The sequence below is a fragment of the Alligator sinensis genome, unplaced genomic scaffold (genome assembly GCF_000455745.1).
Source record: "Alligator sinensis unplaced genomic scaffold, ASM45574v1 scaffold510_1, whole genome shotgun sequence".
In the NCBI taxonomy this organism is placed as follows: Eukaryota; Metazoa; Chordata; order Crocodylia; family Alligatoridae; genus Alligator; species Alligator sinensis.
In genome coordinates this window covers 1360983-1366168 of record NW_005842052.1, presented here as the reverse complement: position 1 = coordinate 1366168, position 5186 = coordinate 1360983, and positions in this window count along the sequence as shown.

Below are 5186 nucleotides of genomic sequence, written 5' to 3'. Positions count from 1 at the left end.
CTTGCCGATGAAAGAGAGAAGCATCAGGTCCCATCTTAATAATGCGGACTTTTTGTCTCTGGAATTACTAAATGACATGCTTCCCTCCCCTGCGCTATACTTTTCTGCAGATAAACTGTTATTTATGTGGAACAGCAGATTGCATAATCCCTGGAGCCCTAGAGCTTTCTAATGGCAGTAGATTTCCACGTATGAGTCCGGATGAGAGACAAAAACGGAAAAATATATATAGCCAGGCTTTTTTATTGATGTTTCTAGTAAAATGGAATGACTTGGTCTGATGTCAGCAGGGGGTGCTTTCAGGAGGGGGGAAAAAGTTATGTCTAAACAGACATTCAGGAAAAAAATAATCTGCTGTTGAGTTATTACAAATCCTAAAGAAAGAATAGACCTGAAAAGACCTAGAGGCACCTTTATATTTTTCTTTTGATACCTTCAATTTCTCGGGTGCGGGGTTTTTTTGCTGTTCAATTGTTCCTGCCCCGTTGCATGCTGGGGAGGGCGCAGTGGCTGGGGGGGGGGGGGGGGGGGGCCTGGAAGCCCCACCGTGCAAATATTTAAAATAAACAAAAGTCTTTGTTGATAGTAAAAAGATCCTTTTAATCAGCAAACAGATATAGTCTTTGCCTGTTTGAAGAGGAGCTGCAATTACCAGGGTGAATTTCATTTGGAGTGGCACGTCTGCTCTTCGTGTGGGTGGTGCCATAGGCAGGCGTCTCGGTGGTAGGTTATAATTTTGTTTATTATATACTTTGAATTTTTACTTTGCTGAAGTCAGCGTGCAGCTTTTGCCAAGGTGCGCAGGAAGCCTGGAGTGGCAAAGAGCGTCACTTCTAGGATATTTTCCATCTTCTTCTAAAGGGAGCACAACTGCGACTGTAATTGTAAAGATATGTGGCCACAAAAATTGCATCCCAGGGAGGTGGTGTGTCATGCAGGTGACGACTTTGGTCCCTTTATCTCTGCAGGAACAAGGTACAATACAGTACTTCTCTCTCTGATTCACCCAACTTTCCCTCACTTCTATCCCCTTTTGCCTTCTTATCTGTCCTTTCCCCGATCTTTCCTATCTCTGTCAATCCCTCTTCTACCACCCTGTTTGCTCCTGGACTATTTGACCAACCAGTCTGTTCACACTCCCTTCAAATGCCATGCCCGTGTAACTTATTCTAGGCACCTTTGCCGTCTGCATTTGTCCTTTAGCATTAGAAGTTATTGGTATTGCAGGTAGCTCCATCCTCACCACACCTAACGCTTAACTGAATCCCCGTAACCTACTTTGGACACAGCCTATCACTCCATTGCCCTTCCCAGGGGGTCTGCAACATGGACTTCATTGAGTCATCTCTCCGCTCTTCTGATTGCTCTGTTTCAACATTGTCCATTAGAGGTTCAACAAGAGGTATCTTTATTTTTCTATCTTTATTTTCTTCCCAGTTTGGGAGAGAACATGCAGAATTCACATTGCACCCCAGCCATGACATCTCTGTCTCCCCCTCCCTTTTATTTCCTTAGATTTTTCTTTGTTATTCTTATTAAAAACGTACTGTCACTGGTCACTTTCTGACCCTGAATTTAAAAAAGAAGGAGGACAAACTATTTATTGAAATAGGATTCTATCAAACTATTTATTGAGATTTCTGGGTGAAAAAGGGCAGAGCTAAAATTAATGGCTTAAATTGCTAAGCGGCTATTTGGGAGACTTCTCCATAGCTTGGATCTTCTTGGTCATATGCTAGAGACACCCCCCTCCACCCCCCCATTCCCTCTTTATGAGACTTTGCAGAAAATAGGTTATCAAGCAAGAATGTTCTTTTATGGTCCTTTGTAGCTCCATTTACCACAATGTAAATCCCATTCTTAAAAGTACTTTCTGCAGTTCAACAGGTGAACGGTAATGTTAATCAGTAGATGCTTGATTGTTTCCATAAAAAAGTTGGCACTTTGATGACTTTATTTTTGGAATGCCTTGACATGTGGAGCCAGATCCTCAAATAGTATCAATCAGTGAAGTTAATAAGAGCTGCACTGATTTACATGAGTGATGGGGATGGTGTTCTGAATCTCCGTTCTATTAATATGATCAATAGGATCCGTGCTTACCCATGGTTTCCAGGGTGCAGTGCATGACTTTTCCAGGTTGTTCTCCGATGCACACTTCTGTGGGCGAATGGTCATACCTGTTTACTGATTAAAACAGAAGAAAGCCAAAGGGCTGAAAAAAAACCCGTTGGTATCTTATCAGAAGTTTAATTTCTATCCTTGAGCTCCCATCCTTCTCCCTCCCATTTCACCGGTTTTACTTTTCAAGGATAAGTTGGCCTAACACTATCCTAAGAGCTGTTCATGTAGAACAACTGGCATTTTCATTCGACATGCAGTAGCAGCCATTAATGCTCATCATTATGCAACTTGTATGCCTAAATGCCCTGCCCTTGACAGGCTATGTTTTCATTCTGCCTTGCCTCCCAAAAGGATGGCTGCACTGGGCACATACACACCCATTTCACCCTGCTAAGCTGTACCAGGTATTAGATGGTCCAGCTTGGGTTATCAAAGCTTATATGGATTATTTTACACCTTCTCCCATTTGCTAGTGACGAGTCAGTCCTTGTTTTATTTTTTACTGAATAATCTTATTAATAATGTTAACACATCACTGCTAGGTCTTACCAGACTTTGGCCACATTCTTTTTCCTCCTCCTTTTTTATAGTTGCCCCTTTCTTTCTGGGTTTCATACATTTTGCCCAAAAGACAAGCCAGAATTTCCCCCCAAAACTTTGCAACCGCCCCTCCCCATAATTAGAGCAACTTAGGCAACATCACCCATTAAAGACTTTATTTAAACACTGGCAGGCTTCTAGTTTTTCATGGGGAGGTCTGAGTGATTTAGTTTGGGAGTGCTAATAATATATTTCAAGTGCTACGTGGCACTTTGCCATTCCTGGTAAAAATGATGATTTTAATAAGGCTTGAAATTGCAGGCATGATATGAGGGATGATAGTCTACAGAACAAACCATACATGCAAAACCAATGATACCAAATTATCTGAAGTAAAAACAAGCAGCTAAGTAGGGATCCTCTGTGGAATTATTAGCAATTATAACAACACACAGTTAGCCACTGGAAATCAAGTTAACGGGACCTTTTCTCTCACCTAAGATTTGCAAGAAAAAATACTTTCATTATAAAAGGAAAAAAAAAAAGTTTTTCCCTCTCGATTGGAGTAGTCTTGTTTCAATTCCTTCACTAAATTATTTTTAAGTGCTTTATTTTTTAATCCCTCACTTTTCAGAGGGTGACACATTCGTTCCCCTTCTGTTTTTTTTTATTTTTTAAGATTGCAGCATGAATCAGAAGAGATATTAATAATCTCGACACACATAGGTGTGGACTAGCCATTTCAGGCTCGCAGTTGGCAGTGGAATATTAATTGACCTTATATTTAAAAACCGATACCGATTAGGTAGAAAATGAGCCAAGTCGTGAAAGGCGACATGGTATAGTGGGCAGGGATCCCAGACTGTTGCAAGAAGGCCTGTGCCGTTTTCATAGCACTTTTGCTAAGTGGCTACATGTCTCAGGCCATGACCTCACACTTCTCTGTACTCTCCCATTCATCTTTTCTGCTTAGATTTAAGCTCTTGGGGGGAAAACAGGCACTGTGCGATCATGTGCCTTGGGAATAGCACAATGGGCCCCTGATCTTGGCTGGAGCTTTTTGGCACAGCTGCATTACAAATGATACAGTCACAATAATAAAGGCTTCACATAGGCAGATCAATAGGTACAAGGCATTACTTCTTTAAATCCTCCTCTCCTTTATGAGCAGGAGTAATTCATATACAATCTATCTTCCTCATGAGAGCTTTGTGAGAATTAATTATATAATGCTTGTGTCGTTCGTGGAAGATATAAGGCCGGATCCCCAGCTGGGCTAGTGTAGTTCAGAAAGCACAAGGCTGCACTAATGCCAGTTAAAAGAGGATTTTTTTTCCTGTTCGGGTAGCACAGAGCAATGCTAGAGGCTCTTATGATGCCTCAAACTGACTTTCAGGGCACAGATGCTCTTTTTTGTCCCAGCGCTCTTGGAAGAGCCAAAGGATCTGGGATGAAGTTGGAGGGAGCACAGCCGACAGATGCCCTAACCTTTGTGCAAAATCTGAGCTGGGCGTGGAGAGCTAAGGACGTATTAAACATTATAGCTGGAAAATGTTTGAAATGGCTGCACAGAGAAGACATTTTCCAGATCAGCCATAAAGATCTGGCTGCATTTTTACACACTATTAGTTCATATTTGCCCCATGTTTGACACAAGAGCTGATGAATAGGTTTCAAATGTCATGACCTGCCTTTTAGGCTTTATTTTTTTCCCCCCATTCCCCAGAAATGAGCACTTGGTTTGGTCTAGGTCTGCGAATTGCTAGTATGCAAGCATGCAATCTGAAATGTATGGCCTTGGAAGGGGATTCAATTAGCAGGAAGAGACTGATGGGTGGGGGATTAACATCGTGTGTACCACGCTTCATCTCAATCAGGCCTTTCATGTGAGGGACTTTAATTATTTTAGTTCTCCAACTTCCTATCATGCTGATAGTTGTCACACTATTACAAATCAATAAATAAGGCAGATCCAGAACAAAGAATTATAGTAGGATTTGGTACGGCGATAACATCTCTTAATAATGTATTCTTATCAAATGAGAAAATTAAAAGCTGAAGAATCTTTGATTTAGCTTTTTCAAAAAAAGCATTTCCAGTTTGAATCATTTTGGAATTTTTGATCGGTCTGCATATGTATCAAGATCCAAATAATTTAACATAAACGGACCAATTCCTGTCCTACTTATGCTCCCTGAAATGCCAGTGAAGTTAATAGGGCTAGAAGAGAATTTGATGTTTTATTGATATTTTTGATATGACTTGTTTTCCTTCTTTCTGCACATGCTTAATTTCATAGGCTGTGAGTGGCCCCATTGACTTCAAGGAGACTGAGTAAAATTAAACATATGTGCAAGGCTTTGGAAATTGGGGCCTCAGCGTGTGTGACACTAGGCTGCTGATTTCTGTGCACGGTTATTTGAGTAGTCTTGGTTTCATAGACAGATATATATATATATATATATAGATATGTATATGTGTATATATACACATGTGTGTATATATATACACGTGTATGTGAA